This window comes from Topomyia yanbarensis, chromosome 1 (genome assembly GCF_030247195.1).
Source record: "Topomyia yanbarensis strain Yona2022 chromosome 1, ASM3024719v1, whole genome shotgun sequence".
Lineage (NCBI taxonomy): Eukaryota > Metazoa > Arthropoda > Insecta > Diptera > Culicidae > Topomyia > Topomyia yanbarensis.
In genome coordinates, this window is record NC_080670.1 from 20,146,499 (window position 1) to 20,161,358 (window position 14,860).

The 14,860-nt window shown below is 41.4% G+C and overlaps 1 protein-coding gene, 1 non-coding gene and 1 pseudogene across 2 annotated transcripts in view; 2 read left to right on the forward strand and 1 right to left on the reverse strand.

Annotated features, from left to right (window-relative positions):
• LOC131693717 (uncharacterized) overlaps positions 1-13,864 on the forward strand; it is a 50,581-nt pseudogene extending 36,717 nt beyond the window's left edge.
• Positions 1-14,860, reverse strand: part of LOC131677056 (mpv17-like protein) — a 314,479-nt gene that overhangs the window by 197,005 nt on the left and 102,614 nt on the right. The window lies entirely within an intron of this gene.
• Trnaa-cgc (transfer RNA alanine (anticodon CGC)) lies at positions 9,735-9,806 on the forward strand. Its single transcript has one exon. It is a non-coding gene; the product is annotated as a tRNA-Ala (tRNA).

The window sequence follows — 14,860 nt, forward strand, 5'->3', positions numbered from 1 at the left end:
AGAGGACGAAGCATTGGCCCCAAAAATCGACGGTGAATAAACACCGAAAAAATTAGCATCTTTCGCTGAATTTAAGTGAACCTTCACCATACAAAAGGTGCCACAATCATCCTTGCCCAGAGGTTCACCAAAGGAGCGCCTAGACATCGCTCTAATTAAATGGGCTATCAACACCTTCGAAGCCTGCCTACAGCTATGGAAGCCATGCTTCATCTACCGTCATTGCATTGCACGTTATGGGGGAGGCGAGACTTGGCTCTCTGAGAGTGCTAAAGGGTAAACCACTATTTGACGGCGATTTAAATGGTCACCTGAGTATAATAAAGGAACTCAAACTAAACCCTGTCTTGACTACAGTTCAAGATAAAATGTAGACTAAACCGAATTTCGATATCTCATATGAGGTCCACGTAGTGGATCGTCAGATATTGGATGTAGGGAGTCCCATACTACGGATGGTTCTAAAATGGGTGAGCTGACTGGCTCGAGAGTCTACGGACCAAGAATTAAAGAAAGCGATATCAATGAGAAAGTGGCCTATAGTTTTCCAGGTAAAGGTATACGTAGGTGTATCTGCTCGGAGGTCTGTAGAAAACGAAACTACAGACATGCAAAAATCGCAATCTTCTCGGACAGCCAAGCAGCACTGTTGGTATTAAGGTCGTCGAAATGTGAGTCCAAATTGGTTTGAGAGTGCATCACATCTTTACAAAAACTGACAACGCGGAATAAAGTAATAATATTCTGGGTACCTGGCCACCGAGGAAGCGATGGTAACGAAGTGGCCGACGAATTAGTCAGGCGTAGTTCATCAAATGTTTGATGGACCAGATCCATTTCTAGGTATATCTACCTGTGCAATCAAACTAGAACTTTCGGCTTGGGCAAAGGACCAACTACTAAGCGACTGGCGTAACGTATAATGCGCTCGACAAGCTAAGAAGTTCCTACATCCAGATACAACGAGAGCCAAAAAACCAATGGATCTAAAACGAAAAGATTTACTTATAATCACAGGTTTATATGCAGGACATTGTCCTGCTAAGTATTATCTGAAAAAAATGGCAAAAGACAAGATGACAATTGTCGATTCTCTAACTACGAGCCCGAGAGCTCGGAACCTATTGTATGCCATTGTGCTACTTCGGAAGGCATCACGCCTCACGAGGCATGGCATACTTGTCCCAAACGGATCCTTAGCTACATTAATAATGTACTACCCGTTTGGGACGACACATGTGGACAAACAAACAACTCGCTTCCAACTACATTGGTTTCGGGCAATTTGTAACATGTAGAGCAAACAGGGGCAGCCACAAAAGATAACCTGAATAGTGGTCGCAGTGGCACAGTTTCCCCTCAGTTTGTCTTCACATCTCGCCCTGAGCAGAAGCTAAAAATCGTCCCGCACAAGTGAAACAGTCAATTCTACCTACAAGCCGATCGGTGCCTTTTGCACAAGCAGTCCATACACCCAAAACTCGGCCGTAATACCTTTACGGTAATAAGAAAAAAATGCTCTAATAGCAAGACGTTTCATGCTAAAACGGTCACAACAAAAAATTCTTCAAACGGCAATACCAACACATTCAAATCTTCTCTGCGTCGCACTCATGTTTCATCAATTCTTATTCAATAAATATTATCACGTCGGATTGTCTGGAAGTGTGTAGCACTTCGCTTGTCATTGTATTGCGCATCAAGTGAAGTGAACACTATGTGGACAAAGACGAGATTCGATTTTCTCTACACGACACATTCCGTATTTGAAGATCGGCTCACACTCGGCTAGCTTCAAAGCACAGTCAGAAAAAACGACTCGGAATAGTGGTGGAGTATTTCGGCTGGTGTTAAATTGAAATTTCTTTTCTATCACGGACGTTAACAGCAAGGTAGCGACTGCATAAAACATGAACAGTCCTTCCCGTCATGTACGGGAAGCAAGACCTACGGTTTGAATCCATGCATCCGAACCGAGGGTCCGGATCCAGACACTTGTCTGGATCTAAACGCCAAGTCTGGGTCTGGTTCAGGTCCGGACTTGGTAAGGGGATGGGCTAGATCCGGGTACTGGTCCGGATCCGGATACTGGTCCAGATCCGGGAGCTGGTTCGGATCTGGGCACGTGTCTGAATCCGGGAGGTCTGGATTTAGGGACTGGATCCGGAAACCGCCTAAACTATTTATTCCACTATCCAACCTACCCAGTAAAAATCCGTAATTCTGGCTGGTTTCTGCCAATATTGGGGCAGATTCCAGCCTGAATTTGGTCAGAGATCCGCCAGGATTCCGGTTGATTTGACTCGGTACTAATACTATCATAGCAATCGACCGGATTATCCTACATCCGAACAGAGCCGAGGTTGACACATACTGAAAAAGTGTTTGATTGTGTGATGCGCATACATGAACAGCAACCGAAATTCGTCATTCCACCGTTTACTACCTTTGCGGGAATATGAGTTTAATACCGCAATGCGCAATTGCGTGGTCTGTTACCGAAAACACAATAGAATCTTACCCAAAAGTAATAGAAACATACCCGTCGGATTTTGGGTGTATCATATCAGTGCATAAACAATATTGTATTGTTACCCCCGGCTGTGGAGTTAAATGAGTTTGCCAAATGAAACAAAAGTGCCCGTGCTACGGGATAACACGATTTCGATCAACTTTAATAAAACTCGTGTTAGACCCATAGTTCAGGAAATGGAGCAATTAGTTAAAGTTAAAATGGAGCTTAATCTCGCTGAAGTTACGTACATTCAGCTACATCACGTTAAAAACTGTGTTTTGATCACGTTTAGAAGTTTAGGCAGAAAACTTCATTGAAAAGAACAACATGCAACACGAGGTCGAGTTTAATAAGGCCATTACAAATATTTTTTAAAAATTATGTCACCCCCCCCTTCAAAATCGCTGAAAAAAATCAGGGGGCAAATAATTGTTTTAAATTAACCAGAATTCAAAAAATTGTCACGTTTTATAGAACAACAATAGCTTCCATAGAGTTTTGCTTTTCGTAACTGAAAACTATTATGGTAGTTTTAGAAATTACCATCCCATGATAATTTTTAGTTTGACCATTCTCGGGTAAATGTGAAGTTTAAAAGAGATCATCGATCCAGTCCAACACCAAATGAAACGTTTGCTGGTCGCGGAAGGAAGGACCCATCTGTGTATTATCAAACAAACATCCCGAGCAGAGTCTGATAACAAATTGAGAACTAAACTTGATGTTGTGATGTAGTAGGGAATGATTGCTCAGGTTGTTATCATTTTGGTCGTTTTAACGGTTAAAAGATCAAAATCGAAAGCAGAAAAATTGCACTATGACATCAAACAGAAAACTATTCATGCTATCAGTGAAAACAAATTGAAAACTTAGTGACATGGTGAAATATTTCATTGATAACAAAATAAGTAATCAATTTGATGAAATAGAAACAAACATTTTTTTCTAAAAATGTAAGCGCATCAAAATGAGATCAAAATATGATGTTATATCTGAAAAAGTTTAAACTGATATCAAAATAAGATTTCAATTTGATGCTTGATATCAAAATATGTTGTCTATTTGCTGTAATTTTGATGTTGGACTTTGCTCGGGATCTCATGGAAAGGCTAATACAGACCGACTTCTGAATCGATTCCATTTTAAACGCAACAGTCGATAGAGACATAATCGATCGTTGCATTCGAAAATAATTTCGATAAGGAAACAATCTGAATTCAAATCAAACTCCTGGAGATTTATATGTGGTTCAATATTCAATATACATGAGCTTTACCGAAAGGTTTTTGACATTTAAAAATTTCATATGGGATCGTAGTGTTCATACCGTATTTCCGCAGCCATATGTGCGATTCGTATGAACTTGACCAGATCAAAATCTGCTATTAAACCTTCCATTTAAGACTATGCTTGTGAAAATCGAATAAACCGTTTTCCAAGAAGCCGAAGAGACTTTAATTCTGAAATATTCCAAGAACCAGAAACATGCGAAATTTTCGAGATAGACGCTGGAATCAAAAGGACTTTGCCTGGCCATCAGCGATCAAGAATGCTCCAGCAAAGCTAAATATAGATCTTACCAATAATGGTATCATCGGTACTTACCGCAGGAAGAACCGGGAATCCATTATCGATGTCAATTTTTGTAGCCTTGGAGTAACCGGAAAGATGGACTGAAAAGTGTGCGAGGATATATCCACAGCGACCACCAAGCGATTTGGTACAGCATTGATAACAGGACTATGAACTACACAACTACACATGAATATGTTGGAGATATATAAACGAGTGAAGATGGAAAACAGCGATTTTTCACAGGAACGTGTCCGTCGAAGAACTTGAATTTAAGGGTATCCTCTTCAACCTAAATGCGAACGAGTTCACGGCACTACTAACAAAGGCGTGTAATGCGACCATACCAAGGGATGGGAAACTGAGAAACGGTCGCCGGGTGCAATACGACGATTATCGATCTACGTATAAGTTGCCTCCGAGCTTGGAGAAGAAGTCGGAGATCACTTCGGTTTCTCATCTCGCTCAGTTCAGAAGCTAGAAATCGCTCCGCTGCAATAGCAGGGCAAGTAATCAAATTTATCCGCGCGACGCTTGGCAAAAATTGATTCCTTCTGCCTAGTGTGTGATACGTGAACAAACAATGAGTGATAATGCCAAGCAAAAGTATATCACGATGCGGGCAAACTGTGTTGCTGTTGACTACACGAAATATCCGGTAATACCATCAATTCATGAAGGGGAGCAAATGTTGAAGGTGAACTTGAAGTTCAACGTAGCTTGCGGTACTTTATGCGGTGCAATTCCACCATTTACGTCATGCGGTACTGAATATGTTAAAAATATTAGTCAATCAGAATCATTCGCCTCCCAGAACAACATGAAACACATCATCGAATGTAATAACATTTTATACAGTATCCCAACGTATATAGATGTTGACAGCATTGAAATAAAGATACATGACCTGGCACCACGTACTAGTTCCTTCGCTATCAAACAAATCCTGTTAAAATACGGAGAGGTGAATAGTGTTAAGGAAGATAGTTGGAGGAACTTCTTCCCAAGACTCCGCAACGGAGTTCGTGAGAATGCGTCCGACAAAACCTATTCCCTCTTACTTGACTTTCACATGCAAATCACCTCATGATGTTGAATATTCTCAACGAACACTAGTCACGCACCCAGGACAGATTCCTACCTGTCAATATTGTGATCATCCGCTACACCACGGGAAACCTTGCGCAGAGACTGCTAAAGAAATTCCACCTGATACGACCAAAGCCGGTATACAATCATCGTATGTTAAACCACAACCAGTTGGTAAACCAAAGACTGCAGACCGGAAATTCACAAACACCCAACAACGATCGGCCCCAGTACCACTAAACCAACTGCCATTACCAACATCGAAGTAACAATGATTACAGCAAATGTTTCCAAACCAACAACCAACACCACCAATAAGGAATCTAATACCGATGAAGAAGGATTTACAATAGCGACCCGTAATCCGACGATGAGCAAGATGAATGCAGTACCGATGATGACATGGACGTAAACGAAAACGCGAGAGAAGACGGACCAAATGACCCCCAAGGTGCGCTCCACGGCTCAGTTGTGCTCACGCATTGTGCCGTGTCAAATATATTTAAAATTAAAAAAGAAGTCAGAAAGCTCGAGGGAAGCGAGCTGCAAGAACCGCTCTCAACAAAGCAGTCAAGCTGTACAAGAAAGCCTTGCCACAAAGCCAACGCGAATTTCCTTAGGAGAGACCTACAAAGTTGGCATAACAAAGATAAAAGGCTCAGTTGCACCACCTGAAAGGTGCCCGGAAAAGATGGAGGTCACCATCGAAAGGTTTTCCCCCACAACATGAATCTATTTACGCTGTACAGGAGGATGGATCACAAAGATGAAGATCGATTTACCAACAAACAGCTTATCGAGATGGCGAAAGCCATAAAAGTGAAGCGATACATAAGAGCCCGGATATGTTCAAAACGATCCGATAATTGGAAGCGACAAAAGCTGATGTTGCTTCCGATGCCGGGACAACATGGAAATCTTTCAGTGTAGTCAATATATCCCTTGGTAATGTTAGAGAGAAGGAGTAATCCTGAACAAGCTAATGAAGTACGCGGACCGTGAGAACGGCATCTCATGTAATTCGGCTTCCTTATAGGCAGGTCTACAGTGAAATCCATCCAAACGGTTGTGGGAGCTGTGGAGACAGCAGAGATAAGGATATCTTTTTTGCGTGGTGGTTCCCTTAGGTGTGAAGAATGCTTCAATTGTACTAGCTGGGAAGCAATCGCCCATTCGCTGTACAGCATGAGTAACTCTACAGGATATTATAGAGCTACTTTCAGTACCGAACACTGATCTACGAGACAGATAAGGGAGAATCACAACTACAACTGACGCTCCTCGACTCGACGCTGTGGAACGCAGTGTACGATGGAGTATTGAAGCTGAACCTTCCCAGAGATATAACGATTTTCGGCTTCACGGATGATGTGGTGTTCCAAGTAATCGGACAATCGCTAGAAGAGGAGACTTTCGACACGGAGACGATTGCCCATCATAAAACAGAGTTGGTGATGACTAGCAGCCGAAAGACAGCGCGGTCGGAAAATATATCATCCACTTGAACTTTTAAAGTTCAGACGATTATGTTAAGGGGAAGGCTGTGAGAGCAACCACAGCTTTGCTTGAGGCGCCAGTGTACTGGGCACCACGAACCAGCGGAAATCGCTGGACCGAAGCATGTGAGCAGACTAGTTTCATCGTCAGGGACAAGATCGAGTAGGTCGAGTGAAGCACCAGCGGTGGGTCGTTGAGTTTTCAACGAACCGGAAGCAGCGAACCAGAAGCTAAGCTCCATCCGGTATCGCCGAACCGTCCTCGCCAAGTACTGGTTGGCCCTTTGAGTAGGATTTATGGACTATGCGAGTAGATTGCGACAAAACTGGGAGCTAAATGACTCGCGCAACAGGCATCGGTATCGGGAGAACTTCCGACGAGGAATTGAGATGGCTCGCGAAAACAGGAAGTAAATGGTTCACAGAAACGGGTGCTAAATGGCTAACGGAAGTTCATCACTGCGATTAGCCGGATATGTGTTCGGAGCTAAACCGCTCTAATGTATCATTTTGTCTTAAGACTGAATCAGCCTCCTCACGATATATAATGTGCTCTTAAATGTTTACATTAAGTTCATAGAGAACTTTCAAGCTTTTATTGGGAATTTAGAAATTGCACTGTTCGGAAAATTATTTAAAACGAAAACTTTAGCATCGCTTTCCTATGTGAACTTTTGATTGATTCAGTAATGTTTGCTTGAATTTTTCTAGTAAAACAAATAGCTCAACCCCGCTATACGAAATCACCCTGCGGAAACGTCCACGAGAACAATCGAAAGAAAATGTAAAAAGAAAAAAAAATTGTGTTTATTAAAATAAATATTTATTTTTTGTTTACCCCCCCCTTCAGAAAAAAATTTGTACTTGGACATAATTTTTAAAAAAGATTTGTAATGGCCTAACACCAAAATCAAGATCCCGGTGCATATGGGAAACGACATGGTAGACGTGCGTATCCATAATTTGGCCCCGTGCACTAAGAAAGATTACATCAAACAAATCATGTCGCAATATGGAGAAGTAGAATCTATTACAAATGACACCTGGAGAAATTTTTTCACCAGCATTCCAAACGGCGTTCGTATTGTGAGGATGCGAGTGGCTAAACCAATACCTTCTTACATGACTATCGAATGCAAATCTCCGAAGGATGGAGTGACCAATAAGCAAACAATGTTAAAATTTGGAAAAAAAATTGTGTAAAATCATAAAAATGGGTTTTTGAGACAATTTTGCAACTATGATGCGAAAGGGCTCAATGAAAATCGTTCAAGCTTCAACCACAGAATTCCATACACTTCTTCAGTCTTTGTGAAATTACCATCGAAATATCTCATTCTTGAACGACGTTATGATCTTTAATATTTACTTTTAAAGATTCATCATAATAACACAAAATCGAAGTGACCTATGGATTCTTTAATTGTCTCGTAATTTCAGCCACAAGCGTTCAAATCTAAAATTAGTGGTATTTGCCAAAATTACAGTAGATTGGATCAAGTGATTCAGACAGAAACTTTTTTCTCGGACTTTTTTTAGCACGATTACCTCTAATTTTTTTTAATGATAGTCGCCGTCGATGTTTTTAATTTCTCTGTGATAAGTTCTTTGGTTATTTCAAGATCTTGAAAAAAATTAAAGGTTTTCGTTTTTTTATAAGAAACAAAAATGTAATGAAAAGTCCACGTGGACATTTCCCACAAAGCCACCCCTCCTCCTCATGGACAAGCATGGACTTTCTCGTGACCTCTACCTTCCCTTCAATTGTCCACGTGGTATATGAATGGCCCCTTAGTTATTATTTTATTTGAGGTCAATTGCCAATTAGAAAAAGTAAAGCTAGTTTCCACGCGTTCGATGAGCGGATACAAATGAACCATTCATTTTTAACTTTTATTTATATCTTCTAATTATTTTGCTATAAAAACAATCGGTGAGATGCATTTAAAAAAATTGATCAAGGAATCTAGAAAACATAGTAATTATTGCCAGCAGTGTTGCCAAATATGCAATATTTCCAGCTTAAAACTTAAAGTGCATTTTTCTCGCTATAAATTTTTCTTTAAAAATTAATATGCAATGGTTTTACACATAAAACATCTAAAACTAATCTAATGTGGCATATCTACCTCAGATTACACCAAAATGACGTTTTCATAAGAAAGCACAACATCGACGATGTACCAAACACTATAAAACTTTATAGTGCCATCCCAGTTTCGACAAATTTCTAGGCCAACACTAAAACTTCACAGAACGGTTAATTATACAATCGCAAATGGCTTTGTTTGTCGCATTTATTTATTTTTTCTCTCTTTTTTCGCTATGGTGACAGACAGCTCGGTTCATTTCAGACACTCGGGAAGCCGGCAGACGTTGATGTATGGTTCACATGCGGCGTGGTCAAACTGTTATAGGCCAGCGCAGACGGGAAGAATGTGAAATGAGTTTGTTTTTCTGTATAGTGCTTTCGCCAGCTGAATTATTCAGTGCCATTCTTCAACGCAAACGATCACGAATACTTATAGTTCAAGGTCTCCCGCCAGTTGACGTAATCTCGAGAGTCGGTATAGCTATAAACCCGAGCACTAGACGACTCTAATTAAGTTGTTGTCTTAAACTGTGGGGGGAACTCCAACCAATCGATTGCGATTCTATCTATCATACCTGTGCGTCAGAACACGTTTTTTGTATCAAGACTTGATGGGATTAGTAAAAGCAACATTTAGATTCGTGGTGAATCATTTTGTTTTTTTTTATTCAGCAGATTTACGCTATCCAGACGACACAAATTTCGTTTGAAATGACGCAATAAAGTTACGCATTACCGACGCGGGATATGATTGCGATTAGGGTTGTTGTAGCTACATGACAGCAAACATACCAATGATACCGGAAAAGAATTCTATCAAACAGCTGATAGCACCGGGTACAGTAAAAGTTATGTTCAATGTTTATTTTTTGTGATTTGTTGGTTGCGTGATAAGTCGTCCCGACATTTTCAGTGACATGACGCAGTTGTGCACCGCGTCGTGACTTACACGGAAATTAAGCCGTATCTAGGGGATGTAGCTCAGTGGTAGAGCGCTCGCTTCGCATGTGAGAAGTCCCGGGTTCAATCCCCGGCATCTCCAAAGAAGTTTTTTTTTATTGTATCCAATTTATTTAAAGAGTTGTATAATAGGGTGACCATATTAAGCGAACCCTACACGGGACAAGAATATTGTCAATAAAAATATTGACAAGACTGCTTCAATCCGTCAATCCCGTTTGATTTCTACATGAGCAATATTTTCAAGATACCCTTACACGATCAATATATTGATCAATAATCGATTTATTGTCAATATTTCTGCACGTGTAGGGTCCGCTTTAGTCTAGTAAAACCCAGGACAGTCGTCAAGGGATCCCTCCTCCCAATGCAAAATCAATAATTAATAATCAATAATTATCAATAAATTATTTAACTATACCACTCGCTCGAACGTGCCTGACAAATTTCTGTTAGGTTTAAGAAAGCATAATTTCAGGGGTCTGGGTTGTCACGACTCTGCTAGAATACCGGTAGCAATGTAAAAGCTGTTTCGGGGAGAAAATTTCGCCTTGCGATTGTTAATGGTTTTGGATTGGGGTTTCCTGTCGGATTATTGCCAGGCCAGGCAGGACCCGTTTTCTACAGGTTCGGATTTTATTCTTACAATCTCTGTTTATAAATGTAACATGTATTTAGTGTTCAGATATATACATCTCGTGCTATTTACCATATTTAACCCTAGAACGTTGCACTGGGGTATAAATGTATCCCACGCCATCTTTGGAGCTGCGTGAATAGGAGAATTCGGCATTTATCGACTTGGGACCATAACCAAAATTCAATTTAGAGTTTTTTTTTCATGTTTATTTGACACGTCTCCATGCGTTCATGTGTCCATCGGGTCTTGTTAACACAGCTTGCTGCTGCGTGTTGAGATCCTCTTCCTTGGTGGTGAAACATAGAGTGCGCCTTGCGCATTTTCGTTCACGCCCATGTCGTCATCGGTACCGTATTCATGATGCTCACGGTCGGATGTTCTTTTTTGTTTCTTGTACTTATGGGTTGCTGTTGTAAATCCTTCTTCATCGGTATTTGATTCTTTATTGTTGGTGTTTTTTGTTGGTTTGGAGGTATTCTGTATAATCGTTCACCCAAAACGTACCCGGTAAGATTCGCTTACATTAATGCAATAAATACGAGCGAAAATTAAAAGCATTCTGGTAATGTGCGAAAATTGCAAGAAGCTTCCTTGCATGCAATGCAAGAAACAGAAAAAACGAATTTTGCTTATGCATTAGCGATGGTTGGTATAGCAACGCGCGAGTTTTTATTTGTTGTCTACTTTTTATTCATTCCTCACCAACATCATCAAATGCAGTTTTGTGGCTTATTAAAATACACACGAGACGGCATCAAATTGCGGATGAGATGACTGTACGAGTTTTATCGTCCTGTTCTTATTGGGATTTTCGATTGATTGACACCGGTGTAGTGGATTGCACTGGTTTTGTACTTTCTAGCAGAAGTGTCAATGGAACATACCCAGTTTTCTGCACTTCTGCTAGAAAGTGCAAAAACGGTTCAGTTTCAAAGCACTCCACTACACCGGTGTCAATCAATCGAAAACCCCTTATGTGTAAGGACAGATCAGTGCTCATAGTTAGCGTTATGATGCACAAGGGCCTAAGTTCAAATCTGGGTGCGTGTGTTACTTTTTCATTAATCGTGAAATCATCGAAGTGTTTATATATGACTTTTATCTACTTATAGCTATCTGATAGTATCGTTGGGTGGATAAAGTATTGCTTAGTGATCTGTTTGTGTAGGGTTCATTTTTCAATGCCGACAGTTTTTTTTCTAACGCATATTGGTCACCAATACAAAAACATCGCTAATAGGGTTACTGTGCCCTAATTCATCTTAGCACCTCTGTTCATCCTACCCATTTGAACACATTAGTTAGAGCAGTATCTACTCTCTCTATTCAACGCATTGGCTCAAATGGTAGGACGAATAAGGGTGCGTTGCACTCGACTTTTCGCTTCGCTCAAACGGGAGTATTTTACATTTTCCAGGCGAGATTTTTTATTGTACTGCTTATTAGGAACGAAGCAAAGATGTTGATACCGACTTAAGCGCATTCCAATCACTGAAAGCCGAGTTATCCGCGAAAGAGTGTGACATCCCGACTAATGAGATGAATAAGGGCTCGTCTACCCTACATAAGCAAAATTCGTTTTTTTCTGTTTTTTGCATTGCATGCAAGGAAGCTTCTTGCAATTTTCGCACATTACCAGAATGCTTGCAATTTTCGCTCGTATTTATTGCATTAATGTAAGCGAATCTTACCGGGTACGTTTTGGGTGTAGTGTCACACTTTGGATTGGGCTTAAATTTTACGGTTCGGGTTTTGGGCCCGCCCGTTGGCACCCTCTCATTCCGATGCTACAGCAGAAGGCTGATAGCACCCAGCCGACGCCGGTCTAACGACCAAATGTCATCGATGGACTCACATGAAGGTATCAGATAGGAACTGTAGGATACCATGTTATCTCACCATTTGACAGCACAACTGTTGTCAGTCGCCTCTTACGACATGGGGAACAGAAACCCACTGGGTCAATTCTTTGCTGAAATACTGCGAGAGATTTCAGCCACCACCGGATACCACACGGCTGGAGTTTGACGAATGGGAACGTAACAACTCAACACAAGTGAGACTTTTCAAAATTTGCCGGAAAAGAAAACACGACTGATTGCACACAACCCAGGTTATCCCAAAATACGCAATAGTAAGTGCCCCCCTCTAATTTAGCAGGCTACGCACGCTCATGATCCATAAATGATTACAAACTGCTGACCTACCCGTCAAACCCACCGTTTCCATTGTCAAGCGGTCGAGTTTATTCGAATGATCGAAGCTGTCATGTAAATTTCTCCCCTCTGATTTCCGAAGCGGATTCGACACATTCCGAATTCGTTTTGCATGTTTAGCAACTTCATTTGCAGAGGCGACGGACGGACGTCGTTGATTTCCATCGAATGGCAAATGAACAGGGCGTTCCTTGAAAACTTGCAGCACAGTGTGTACACGCCATCGCCTATCCGGGGCAAAGAGTCGACTAAATCTAAAATACGATATGCAAAAAAACGTAAAGCAGTTTCGGCTAAGTCGAAAAAAAATGCTACGTTGTGATAGCAGCCAGCACCCATTATTAGCATAAATTACCCGATTTGACATGCAAATTCACTCGTTCCGAATACAAAAAAAGTCCCGAAGCGCAGTTTGTTATTCATATGACATTAAAATTCGATAGATAAACCTAAAACGGAGCAAAACCAGACTGCGCGAATGTGGCCACAAGGACGGAGCGAGAAAATGCCAGCCGAACGCTCGGACGACTACCCGCCTGCCCGCCCGCCGATTCGATTGCGGGCCGGAATGGATGAATGAATGATTCAATTGTTGAAACAAACGACCTGGTGAAACAATCGCGAATGTATCTACCGGGCCCGGACAGACGATTCTATATGTGTATAGGTAGTGGCTGACAAAGAAACAACAACTCTGATGGCGCTCGATAAATATTCAAGTATCACGAATTGAATCGAACAATAAACGGATCGTTAAATTTCAAGTTCCGTTCAACGGTCTGCCAGGGGGCTCTTTGAATTGACGCTGTACAATTGGGGCTTAGTTTTACGGTATGTACTCCTACTACTTGTTTGTCTTTTTAGCGACCTTTCGGTGCAACAAACCCCTTGAAATGCATCGAGTTAAAAGCTTAATCGCAGGTATCGCAAACAAGCTAAATACGAGCCAAAGGTTTAGGTTTTTGCTAACGCCCAAAATACGGCAAAAACTAAGAACTTTCATAGACGATTGATGCGCCGGAAATCGAAAGTTAAAACCAACCAGATTTTGGCGGAATACATGACATCAGACTCAACAGTGATTGATCACTGTGTATTAGGCATTCCTCGTCCTTCTAATAGTTTCAATGCGACCGTGACTGTTGCAAAGTTGCAAGTGAGCTGAACACTGACGGTGGTGGGCGAGGAATTCAACGACCCATCCATTACCGCAGTAGTTCGACGGCCGATGACGACGACGAGGACGCTTTGCGCATGCAGTTGGACGAGAGCGGGCATATCTAATCTGGGCGGATTTTTCATGGTGTTTGGAAATAACCTAAGCTTATTTATGCCCTAGTCTTTTGTTTTCCCATTGTGGTCTTTCCTAGTGAAGAAAGAATAAAAATTAATCACCGGATCCAAAGCATTTCCAACTGTTTGTGTGAGCTGTTATCTGTCCACAGGAGACACAATTTGTGCCTTATTTTTGCCTCTAGCTTTTCGGACTTGCTGTGCGTGTGTGGGTTTGTGTTTGTATGTTTGTCAAGTCGGATTATTGAATATTTCATTTCACGGATTAGGTTACCGGCAAAGACCCCCGGCTCTAGATATGGCATGGATTGACACGCAGAAACAATTTACAGCTGACGAACTGGTCTGGCCTTCAGGCAGGGGCGGCGGCGTTGCGACCGAGAGCCGGTCCGGGAACTGACAATGATGAAGATGACGATTAGTAATTGCTGATTAGGTACGACGGACGGGTTTTGTCTGGCGTAGAGCCAGGGCTTACGGAACGATAGGATTTAAAGGCTATTTGATGAGTGTTTTTTTATTCGTTTTACTGCTTCCTCAATAAGCCGAAAGATTGCGATAAGGTGCACGACGAAGTGTAAATTCCCGGCACAGAATACAACTCTGGCTTTTTTGTGTATTTCGGAAGCATCATGGACGGCAAGGAAACCGAACACTCATTCATAACGAGATTAATAGTCATTCTGGCCGAACACCGTAGTAATTTATATTCTAAGGGGATTTTTTTTCGAATTGACAGCTTTCCAGAAACGTGCTTGAAATAAGTTTTGCTTGACCCAATTGTGATCCTTGAAATACAGTTCAGCCAACCACAACTTGTTTAAAAAAATTATATTACTATTATTATCGTATCCCATTTTCCCCATTTTTTGCTCTGTTTTCATAATTCAAGAACACATGCGGTTTTCTCAGCGCGATGACGCTCTACAGCATCGACATAAGTACTATCATCATCAAAGCGGCTCAACCAGCCCCGACGGAACATAT